Source organism: Eptesicus fuscus, chromosome 14, assembly GCF_027574615.1.
Source record: "Eptesicus fuscus isolate TK198812 chromosome 14, DD_ASM_mEF_20220401, whole genome shotgun sequence".
NCBI classification, from domain to species: domain Eukaryota; kingdom Metazoa; phylum Chordata; class Mammalia; order Chiroptera; family Vespertilionidae; genus Eptesicus; species Eptesicus fuscus.
In genome coordinates this window covers 72,247,303-72,259,550 of record NC_072486.1, presented here as the reverse complement: position 1 = coordinate 72,259,550, position 12,248 = coordinate 72,247,303, and the positions used below count along the sequence as shown (strand labels likewise).

Genomic DNA, 12,248 nt, shown 5'->3' with positions numbered 1-12,248 from the left:
CCCCACTGGGGATGTGCCCGCAACCAACGTACATGCCCTTGACCGGAATCGAACCTGAGACCCTTGAGTCCGCAGGCCGACGCTCTATCCACTGAGCCAAACCGGTTTCGGCCCTTCACCACCTTATTGTCTGTGTCCATGGGTTAATGAAGTTGATTCTACCAATCCATGAACACGGTATATTCTTCCACTTGTTTAGATCTTCCTCTGGATCTCTTTTCAATGTCCTGTGTGCTTTTCCTGGTTAGCAGCAGGGGCCCAGGGCTGAGTCAGCACACTGCCCCTAGTTCCCCAGCCTCCACCTCCGCCTTTGCCTGTTAGCCAGCTGTCAATCTTAATCACTCAATAGTCTGTTTCTAACCGGGCTTTAGGCAGGGGAGGTGCTGTTGAGCTTTCAGGGAAAGTGGTGGGTGTGTTTCCCTGTCCCAGAGCTACTCCTCTGCGAGTGGCCCAAAGTATGACTCTGCCCTCGGCTGGGCAGAGATCCTTGCATGGAGACCAACGGGGTTGGCTGGAAGCCTGGAGTTTTTAATCAGTTCTCCAGTGCGAGGAAAGTATCAGTCTGACTCCCAGGGTAGTGGGGCGGATGTCCCCTTCCCCAATCCAGTCACGGAGGGCTCCTGAGACTGTTGAAACCTGCAAACTTGGCCTCTGCATATGTTTCCTCTGAAAAGCTCAAAATGCAGGGCGAGGCAGGCTGGGCCCTGGGGGTGGGGCGGGCTGTATCACCCAGGGCAGGTTTTTTTCCTTTACCTGCCTTCTGGCTACTGGGAGTGGCCAGCTCCTCTCTGGAAAAATGGCCGTTTCAGTTTGGGGGCCTACAACCAAATGCTCCTGGCTGCTGTTCCGCCAAGTCGCCCACAATGCCTCCAGCCCAGCCTCTCCCCAGGCACCCCGAACCCACATCTCCCTCGCTGCACCAACGCCTCGGTGAGTAGTTACAAGTGAAAACTCCTGGGCTCTCGGTTTAGAGAAAATAATGAAACTGCCACTCTCTCTCCTACCAGCTCAGGTGTCCGGGCTCCAGGCTCTGCTGCAGCCAGCAGCCTTGCCGCCTTCACGGCTGGATGCCACCTGGGCAGCTGGATGCTACCTGGGCAGCTGGATGCTACCTGGGCAGCTGGATGCTACTGGGCAGCTGGATGCTACTGGGCAGCTGGATGCTCCCTGGGCAGCTGGATGCTACCTGGGCAGCTGGATGCTCCCTGGGCAGCTGGATGCTACTGGGCAGTGGGTCTCCAGGCTCCAGGCCTCTGTCTTCTGAGAGAACAGACTTCCCATAGCAGAGTTCCCTCCTCCCTCTCGGCCCACGGCCCCTGGGACCTGGACCTTGCCCTTCCTACCTGTCTCTATGTGTTTTCTGTCCTCCCTTGATATAAGTCTCCTCAGCTGGGCCTCAGTTGGTAATTCCAGGTGGATGTTTCCACTTTAGTTGTATTTCTAGTCGGGCCCTGGGACAGGAGCATGACGGGTCTGCCTATTCAGCTGCATTTTCTTCTCTGCTCAGCTCTTGAGCGGAGTCCTGACTCCCTCTTGCCCTCTGGGCCTCACCAGGACTGGACGCCAGGGCGGTGCTCTCTCCCAGCTTCTGCCTGATTTGCTGCACCCGGGGACGAGCATGCAGGGCTTTTGTTCTGAGGCTTTCACACATTCCGTGGGGAGGCAGGGCCAGAGCCGCAGCCACCAGTATGGAACAGCAGTTTTTAAACCATTTCCACATGGTGCTCACACTATACTCCTCACCCAAGGCCCGCCGTTTCTGACTTCTTACTGAAATGGCAACTTCTATGTATTGGGATACAAATGCAGGCATTCTAATTTAAAAATGGGCACGTTGAATCTTATACAGGGAATAATCTGGTTTATTTGTTTTTAACTTCCTTATCAATACTTAGTAGGAAGGTCATTCTGCCTTTATAAAAAGAACTGTGGAGTTTTCCATATTTTTATATGGCCCAGAATAAACATCGAAATGACCTTCTCTTCAAGGATTAGAAACAATTCAAATATGAAATATCTGATTGTTGGCTTGTTAATGATAGACCTGTGATCATGTTTTTACTATCTAGTTGAGAACCACTAGCAGGGTCGCCTAAGACCATCGGAAAACATAGATATTTACATTATGATTCATTAACAGTAGCAAAATTACAGTTATGAAGTAGCAACAAAAGTAATTTTATGGTTGGGGGTCACCACAACATGAGGAACTCTATTAAAGGGTCGCGGCATTAGAAAGGTTGAGAACCACTGCTTTAAACCAACAGATCCAGAGACAATGCCCCGGGAAACGGGAAATGGAGCCTGAGGCGTCACTGAGAGTAACTGGGATGAGATTGTTGACAGCTGTGATGCCAGGAGCCTATCGGGTCCCTCCTCTGTGGCATCTCCGCCTGTGGTTTTGAGAAGCCCCCTGCCACCCAGCAGCGAGCCATTCTTCCTTGTATCGAGGGTTATGATGTGATCGCTCAAGCCCAATCTGGGACAGGAAAAATGGGCCACGTTTGCCATATTGATTCTGCAACAGATTCATTGGCTCTCAGTCCACCCAGGCCTGGTCCTGGCACCCACTGGGGAATTGGCACCGCAGATACAGAAGGCAGCCATGGCTCTAGGACATGACATGAGCGCCTCCTGCCTTGGGGGTACCAATGTGCTCGCTGAGGTGCAGAAGCTGCAGATGGGCGCTCCCCATATCATGGTGGGTGTCTCAGGCCGTGTGTTTGATATGCTCAACTATAGATACCTGTCTCCCAAATACATCAAGAGGCTTGTATGGATGAAGCTGATGAAATGTGAAGCCATGATTTAGGGACCACATCTATGACATATTCCAAAAGCTCCCCAGCAACACCCGGGTGATTTTGCTGCCAGCTACAGTGCCATGGCGCCCCAAGTGCTTGAGGTGACCGAGACGTTCCGAGGGACCCCGTTCGGGTTCTTGGCGGGAAGGAAGAGTTGACTCTGGAGGGTATCCGCCAATTCTGCATCAACGCGGAAGGAGGGGAGAGGAAGCTGGACGCACCTGGTGCCTTGGATGAAACCCTCCCCATCACCCAGGGAGTCGTCTCATCGACACGCACAGAAAGGCTGCCTCACTGAGCAGAGGCTCGCCCGAGACTTCGCCGTCTCTGCCCTGCACGGAGATGCGGACCAAGGAGTGAGCTGTGATCGGGAGGGAGTTCCCCTCTGGCTCTAGCAGAGTATTGACCCCCACTGACTGCTGGCCAGAGGGATGTGCCGCAGCTTTCCTTAGCCATTGACTGTGACCTTCCCACAGCAGGAAGAACTGTACCCACAGAATCTGTCAGGCTGACATGTTGGCAGTAAGGGAGCAGCCATTAACAGGGTGACAGAAGAAAAGAGGACTCTTCGAGGCATTGAGACGTTCAGTGTTGCTGGCCTCATCTGAGAGGGGCTGGCCTGCCACCTGACCTCAGCCGGGCTCAGTCCTCAGGGGGCCGAGCAGGAGCAGGAGGGGAGAGGGAAGGGAGCCAACGGATGGACATCTTGTCATTTCTTCTGTTGTTTTCTTCTGAAGAGATGTCACTTCCTGAGGCGAAGAAGGAACCATGAGCATTTCGATACCCTTCTCTTCGGGATCAGCTCTTGCCCCAGGCACTGTCTCGTCTCCCCAAAACACGCGAATCCATATCCTTAACCTAGTCAACCTCCAAACCCTAGGAGGCCCTCTCCACTCCAGCCAAATTCCTCTGAAGATGAGTCAAGGGGGCTAGAGTAGCCATTTCTACATTGTTTTGTACAGAATTTATTGATTTAGGAAACAAACACAAAACTCTGAATAAAATTACTTGGAAACTGAAAAAAAAAATTGTTACCACAGAGTTACTTGGGTATATCATTCACATACATAGTTAATCTCCTCTGTATTTGTGATAATTTCTCTTTTCTCATAACTAATTTTGTATATTTTTGCCATCCCTGTCTTTTTCCCTCCTTTAAACAACCTCACAAATTTATTCTTTCAAAGAAACAAGTTTTGAACTTAATGAATGCATCCAACCATATTTTTTGCTTTATCTTTTGTTACTTTCAGCTTTTATCTTTATTTGTTCTTCCTGGCTTCTCTTATTTGTAAGAATTATAAATTTTCTAATTTCCTTAGATGAGTAGTTGATTCACTTTTATTTTAAGAAAGAAAATATTTAAGGCTAAACATTTTTCTGTGTGTAGCTTTCTTGTCCGATAGATTTTGCTATGAAGTATTCTTCTCTTTCTTTTCTAGAAATTTCTGTTTTGGCTTCTTCTCGTCTAGGAGTGATCCTTTCCTAATAATTGGCTTCCACTACTGCCTTCAAGGGATTTATTTGTCATGTTACTTTGCAATGTCTAATGAAAACATTAAATGTGCTCAACTGCCTGCCCCCAAATGTGGTCAACCCTGATAGCTCACCCCCAGGGGTTACGTCTAAGGAAACGTTGGACCCCTCTTTCAATCACTCTTAAAAAATACATCTTTCTTTCATGGGCAACTTCAGGGGCGTTGTTAAATGTGTACAGCATGTTTGTGTTCCATGCACCGTCCGTGTTGTGTTCTCCTTGCCCCGTGGCCACTTCCCCTGGCTGAATCACGCCCGCGCGCTGCGTGGACACAGGTAAGTGGCACCCAGAGTCGGTGCTGAAAATGAGGGAGAAGCGGTGCCTCAAAGACATCCCCATCACACACGTAGGCTTCTGCGTGGGCTGTGCTAGGCACTCACCTTGGGGGGGCGTGCGGGGAGGGCCCGGACACGGGTTTGAAGGAGCTGGTCTTGCATTTCTGCCTTTTGAGAGTCAAGAATGGCTGAGGTTGAACAGACAAGAGATGTCTGAAGAGAGGAAATGTCCAGGCGACCTTGAGGTGTGTCTGTCTGTATTTTGAGCGGTAGCTGTAATTCTCTAGCAGGAGCGAAAGGGCAGAAAGGACGCCACCTCTCTTCCCCTCTCTCCAGCTTGTCTCTCTGTCCAGCTGTAGCCGATTGCACGGTCCCCTGGGGCCTCAGCCTTGAAGTCTGTGTGCGATCAGCCTTAGGCAGAAAACTCTGGAATTGAAAACCTCAACTGACCATCCTCAAAAGGCAAGAAGAACTCCCTGTGTGTGCTTGTCGAAGGAAGGGGCAGGACGTCACAATTTTAGAGAGTGCACAAGGAATGGAACTTGAAACAAAACCGTGTCCTGCCGGCCTGTGACAGTGCCGTCATCTGCGCCTGCACTCCCCCTAAAGTCTGGGGGCTCTCTGCCTCTGCGGCACGCATGGGCCGTGGGACCTGGGGACCCCCCTGCGCCAGGCGCCCCCTGTGTCCCTAAGCCACCCTTTCTGAGATCTAGGTGCTGCTCACAGACTCACACTCCGCGCCCCAGGCCTCTCAGCTTCTCCACTCTCCCTCTGGCACACCCAGGACCGTCTCTACAGTGGGAGCAGTTATCTGGGCCAAAGAACTGCAAAATCCGTACCTTTAACTGGAAACGATAAAAGGAAGACTTCAGGGATAAAATATGAATGAACATCACCAAGATATTTTGCCCCTCAAATCAGTGATAACCTCCTGCACGACAGCATCAATTCGCTCATTTTTCACTCTTTCCTTTACTCGGTTCAGTGGACTAGGACCCACTTGGTGCCAGGAGTGTCGTCAGGTTCTCCCGACGGCACGTGTCTCACTTGTTCTTTCCTGCCTCCCCACCGGGCTACAGGGAGTCTGAGTTCCACATTATGGTATTCATCTTCATGTCCTCGTGGTCTGGAACGAGCCATTCTCTATTCTAGAATGGTAAAGCTCAACCAATGTTTGCAGGAAGGAAGGCCAGATGGGGTAGAGGAGAGGATGGTGCTAAAACAGAAGTGAGCATTGTTTTACAGAAATCTATAAAACAGACTTCTAGGGGAAATATTACCATGAAATAACATTCATTCTATTTTGGAACAGCCGCTTTTAATGAGGAGTTTTTGTAAAAAAAACATTGCCAAATCATAATTTTATTGGGGATATATTATTTCCTTGATGTTTCCCACATCATCATTGTTCTTGTTTACTGAGCATCAGGTACTCGTGTGCATGATTGCTTTCAATTCTCCAGACCCCTCTGTGGGGTCGGTGCTAATGCCATCCCCACTGCGCGGCTTCGGAGGTCAGGAGGTTTGAGCTCGAACAGCTGGCCACTGGCCAGGACGCAGCCTCGACCTCCCTGCCCGGCTGGTCTCACAGCTGTGAGCTGATTACTCACCAGCTGATCTGTGACGCTGCAGAAAGCATCCCAGGGACTCTGCTTCTCAAGGACCCGGGAAAGGTGCGAGCCTGAGCAGATCTCAACAGACAAGGTGACCTCGCATTTTTCTTCAGCACGTGTGTTATGATAGGAGATAGGGAGCTAATGTTTCTAGAATACACAATAGTAACACAAAAGCAAGTGGAATGCTGCGTGGATTTGGAACAGGAAGAGGATCCTGTAACCAGCACAGACCGGCGTTTCCCACGTGGGTGTGAGAAACTAGTCCGGTGACATGCTCTTTTGGGAAACATTGCAGCTTTTGCCATTCTCTTGGAAGTCACAGTGTGAGGAGGCCCTGGGAATAAAGAAGTCTGTTCAGCTAGCAGTTCTGACAGACCATAGGCACCCTTCTCTCTCATAAAGGTCACTTGTGAACATCTCACAACATTTATTTTGGAAGACATTGGACAAGGCCAATGCTGAATCCAAAGGAGGGTCCCACGAACAAGATGTGTGGTCTCGCTGAGCATCCTGTCCGTCCTGACCAGGTGGGGCCAGACAATTTCAGGAGGAATCCAGGCTGCATCCAGCTGTGAGATGATGTCATGCTCCCCAGCTGGGCATCGTGTCCTCTGCTCCCACTCCTGGCCTGCCTACCAGTCCCGATGGGACTGGTCATGGACTCCCAACAAGGTCCTGGGACCTTATAATTGTCCATGGAGACCAATACGGCTGAACAAAATAGAGACACGAAGGGCTGGTGCAGCCGTGCAAGTGTTCTGTTCTTTCTCCAGTCATTCAAGGCCACCTCAGTGACGGTGTCTGAGAGAGCCTGTTAAGAGCTGATTTTTTGGCCACGGTGACCAGTTAATTACTATCACACTCCGGGGGCCCCACCAAGTGGGGGTTTTCACTAACCCAAGCCTCCGGGTCTTATAGATAACAAATTATATTTTACATTATTTTTCAAAAGCTGGTTACTGACAACTAAGATGGTCCCTCTGCAATTAGAATCTAATGTCAGAGTGAGAAAATTGCCCGTTCACTGGAACTCCCATGTCACTCAGGCTGTATTAGTGATATTTATTCCTCCTGGTTGTTTTATTCTTAAAAAATGGCTCCCCTGGTTGCAATGTTAGTTCAGCATGCTACAGGTTACTCCAAAGTCAGCTCATATATTACAGGTCGTTACACTCCTGGGTATACATTTCTGAACAGCGCTCACTCCACAGTTCCAGTTCCACACTGAACACGGGCTGCCAAGAAGGTTGTCTGTTCATTTTTGGCTTCTGGCTTTCCCTGGGAGCTTTCTTCCCCCTCTCCTTTCTACTCCTCGGAAGATGTGGCCTCTAGTAAGGACAGTCTACCTGGAGAAGGTGGAAAGTAGTTTTCTCTGGGGTTTTCTGTAGGTGAGGTTAGAAAGGGGCAGCTGTGTAGGGCAGCGGGCTTGGTGCGTCCATGGAGGCCAGCAACGAGCATGAGTGGCCACGCTGATTCCAGAGGCAGGGGATGGGCGTGCCAGCATCCATCAAGACCGCTGACCAAGAGCCGTGCCTTTTACAGCAACACTAACATCAGGATGAGTTTTGTCCTCTTTTGTGATCGGGTCTTTGTCTTCTGACATGCTCATAAGCAGCTGTGCTGTAGCATTATTAATAGACAGTTTTAGGAATGTCACATGATCTAATCTTTTTTGTCACTTCAGTAAAATCCATGAAAACATATTTTTAATCCTGTCTGCTTTAAGATCCAAGCACAAAACTCTAATGAGCCACCAGCTTCTGTCTTTGCTCCATGCATTTATTCGTTCAACATGTATTATGCATTGAGTTGCATCAATACACCAGAAAAAAATCAACATGCAAGGGCCACAGCCCTTGAGGGGAAGTGTCTGGGTTGTAGCAGCGGATGCCAGGCCACACCAGTGACCCGCCCCTCTGGTGTGGCTCTTCTGAGGAGTAAACAAACAGCACTGGGGAGCCAGCATGTCAGGCCCACGGGGGCATATGAAATTGTTCTCAGTGGGTCCCGAAGACTCCAAGGTGAACAAGTGAGGAGCCACTTCTCTCCTGGGCCGGTTAGCCAGTTCTGACCTCCCCACACAGCTCCTTTCAAACTATCTCAGTCGCTGCCCTACACACTGTGACAAGCGCCAGGCACCTCTCTTCTTCAAGATAAGGGAGCGTCTTCAGTGGAAAAGTGACGGCCACGGGGCCAGGGTACGAGAGCCTCTGGAGCCCACAGCGTCGCCCTCAGCCGCAGAGGCAAAGGCCTGAGACCCGTGAGAAATAAGGATCAGATTGTGTCCAAATACATCGCAACCTCTTGGGCTGTCTGTGGCCATATAAGGAGCTGGCCAAGAGCTATTTATCAGAAAGGTTCTTGAAGGCAACGAGAACCTACTCGGCACTTCAACTGGCTGAGCAGTCTCTGGCTCGGCTTTCGTGTCTGTAGCTGTCAGCAGGAGGGATATCGGCGATTCAAATGGCACTGCTATGATTTCATATGCAAGGGCTGCACAGGGCCCCTTTCTCTTGCCTCACTCCTTTAAGCATCTTGGCCCATATTTGCACAGGGGCTTGGACTGAAAATAGTCTAAAAATAGCCAACCTATAGGCAAGTAGGTGTTTTAATCACCTGCTTCAATCAAAGCATCAAAAGAGATTGCCCAACCATCACTGGTCACCAGAGCCAAAGACATGTCTTCAAAGGGTCACTCAGGTAATCTACCTGCTTTGCCTGTGCGGTTCAAATGAGAACAGAGAATGGGAGTCATGACAGATGCCCCAGGCGCTCATTTCTCTGCCTTGCTCCACTGCGATTACATCCACTGACAGCCTCAAACCCAAGGGGCCTACAGCGTTCCCAGCAAGACTAACCAGTTCTGTTTGAATATCAGTAAGAAATGTTTTCATAAATGCAGTTTTTCAGCACTCATAAGAATATTTACCTTCAAAAATATCCCCTCAGTGTCTTTTAGTTCAGAAAGGGCTCACCTGGTGGTTAAAGAGCACACTGGGTCATCCAAAATCAGGCACTCCACACACCTCGCAGCCGTGTTTGCCGCAGGAAGAACTGAGATATTTTTTCAGTTTTACCTCTGAAGGATGCTTTCTCCAACACACCTATGAAATGTCTGGATACTGATTTATTTTCCCTGACATGTGAAGGAAGCTTTTTCAGAAATTCTCTCTCTGGCCCCAGCTGGCGTGGCTCAGTTGGTTGAGCATCATCCTGTGCACCACAAGGTTGCTGATTCAATTCCCAGTCAGGGCACATACCCAGGCTGTGGGTTCAACCCTTCCCCCCTCCTCCCCACCCCCGTAGGGGTGCGTGCGCAGGCAACCAATAGATGTTTCCCTCCCCCTCGGTTCCTCCCTTCCTTTCTCTCTCTATAAAAAAATCAATAAAAACATTTTTTTAAAATTCTCTCTCTGTTGATACCATTATAGCAGCACTCAAACTTAACATGGTAATGTCTCTTTCTATCCTCCGATCAGATTTTGAACGTATTTATTTTTGTATTCCCAATGTTTAGCACAGTGTCTGCATTGGTGGTGGTCAGTAAATGCCGAGCAAAAGGAAGTGGGGAGGGTAGAAGGGTGGTTAGGGTCAGAGAAGTATTTTCCTCCCACAGTATCTCATGTGGGAGCTTAAGCTCCTAGGGTTCGTGGCTTGGGTTCTGGCACCCTTTGTGCAATGTTGTTTGGTAGTCGAGATGGAAATATTTTATTAGATGTGTTCAGAGCCAACTTGCAGCAATCACCTGAAGAGTTTTTCCACATGTGAGTGGTAAAGAGCAAGACCGGCCTAAAGAAAGGTGTGAGGCTGGGACTCTTTAAAAATCCCAGATCCTTTGCTCATTTCCCACATCTTATACATAGCCCATATCCTACTGTAAACCGCAGGCTTCTGGCACTGGAAGACATGTAGTAGTAAATAGTATGGAAGGCAAACAAAAATGAAAAGGAATAAAATACTTAGGAATAAACTTAACCTAGAGATGAAGACTCATGCACTGAAAATGACAAAATAATGATGAAAAAAATTTAAAGAAGACAAATAAACTGGAAAGACATCCCATGTTCATAGACTGGAAGACAATATCATTAAAATGTCCATACTACCCAAAATGATCTACAGATTCCATGCAATTCCTGTCAAAATTTCAATGACAATTTTTACAAAAAAAATTTTGAATCCTAAAATTCATGGAATCACAAAGGACTCCAACGTAGTCAAAACAATCTTGAGAAAGAAGAACAAAGTTGGAGTCATCACACTGTCTTATATCAAAATATATTACAAAACACAGTAATTAAAACAGTATGGTCTGTAAAGACAGAGATATAGACCAACTGACATGAATAAAGGGCCCAGAAATCAACCTGTGCATATTCAGTCAGTTGATCTGCCACAAGGGTGCCAAAAATACACATTGAGGAAAGGATAGTTTCTTCTAAATGGTGTTGGAAAAACTGGATGTACACATGTAAAAAAATGAAATTGAACCCTATCTTACACCAGACATGACAATCAACTCAAGATGGATTAAAGACTTAAAAGTAAGACTTGAAACTACAAAACTCCTACAAGAAAACATAGGGAAAACCTTCATGACATTGCTCTTGGCAACAATTTCTTGGGTATGACACCAAGTGCATAAGCAACAAAAGCAGAAATAGACAAGTGGGACTATATCGAACTGAAAAGCTTTCTTTCTGAAACGTAAGCACTCAGCATAGTAGAATAGTAATCTATGGAATGGTAGAAAATATTTACAAACCATAAAACCAGTAAAGGGTAATATCAAAAACATAACTAAGTAGCAAAAAAACAAAACAAACAAAAAAAAACAACCCACATGTAACTTGATTTAAAAATGGGCAAAAGACTTGAATAGACATTTCTCTAAAGAAGATACACAAATAGCCAACAGGTATATGAAAAGATGCTTAACATCACTAATCATCAAGGAAATATGATTCAAAACCAATGAAAAAAACAAACCATCAAACAACAACAACAAATAAAACCCACAACAAGATATCATTTCACAAGTGTTAGGATCACCATTATTTTTTAAAAAAAGATAACTGATGTTATCAAGGATGTGGAAAAATTGGAACCTTTGTATACTGTGGGTGGGCGTGTAAAATAGCAGAGCCACTAATGGAAAAGGGTGAAAAGAATTAAAATACTCCTACCATATAATCCAACAATCCCATTTCTTTGTAGAATAAAAAAGAAAATTGCCCCCTTAGAACAGGGTTTCTCATCCTCATCACTGTGACATTTTAGGCCAGACAGTGCTTTGCGGTGAGGAATTGTCCTGGGCGTTATAGAACACTTGGCAGCACCCCAACCTCTACCTTTTGGATCTGAGGAGCAACTCCCACCCCACAGTTATGACAACCAAAAATGTGTCCAGAAATTGTCAAAAGTCCTGGTTGAGAACCACTGCCTCAGAAGAATCCCAACAAGCCTAGCACTTTGGCCCCCAAGGAGCCAATGGTGAAGGTCAAATGCAATACTTGGCGGCCATTTCCTCAGGAGTGCGGCCTGGCCCATTCGGAGGATGAGTGTCCCTCCCTACTTTGGGCTCGCCCAGCCTAAATTGGTGAGGACATCTAAAGTACATGTTGCTTTCAGTGTTTACCTAGTTAAAACAAAATGAAAGGAGAATAGGACTCCGTGTTAGTTTCCTAGGGCTGCAGTAACAAATTACCATAAAGTACATGGCTTAGAACAACAGAAACTTATTCTCCCACAGTTCTGGCGGCGGGACGTTCAAAATCAAGGTGTAGGCAGGGCTGTGCTCCCTAAGCCTTCCTTGCCTTTTCCTGTTTCTGGTGGCTCCAGGCCTTCCACGGTCTTCCCCTCTGTGTGTCTTTCCTCTGTGTCTCTTATAAGGACACTTGTCAGTGGCCTTAGGGCCCACCCGCGTGATCCAGGATGCTCTCATCCTGAGATTCTGAATCATATCCACAAAGACCCTTTTCCTAAATAAGGTCACATTACAGGTGCCAGGATGTGG

General features: G+C 47.6%; 1 pseudogene; it reads left to right on the top strand.

Annotated features, from left to right (window-relative positions):
* Window positions 1–863: 863 nt before the first annotated feature.
* LOC103295953 (eukaryotic initiation factor 4A-I-like) lies at window positions 864–3,412 on the top strand (annotated as a pseudogene).
* Window positions 3,413–12,248: the final 8,836 nt, after the last annotated feature.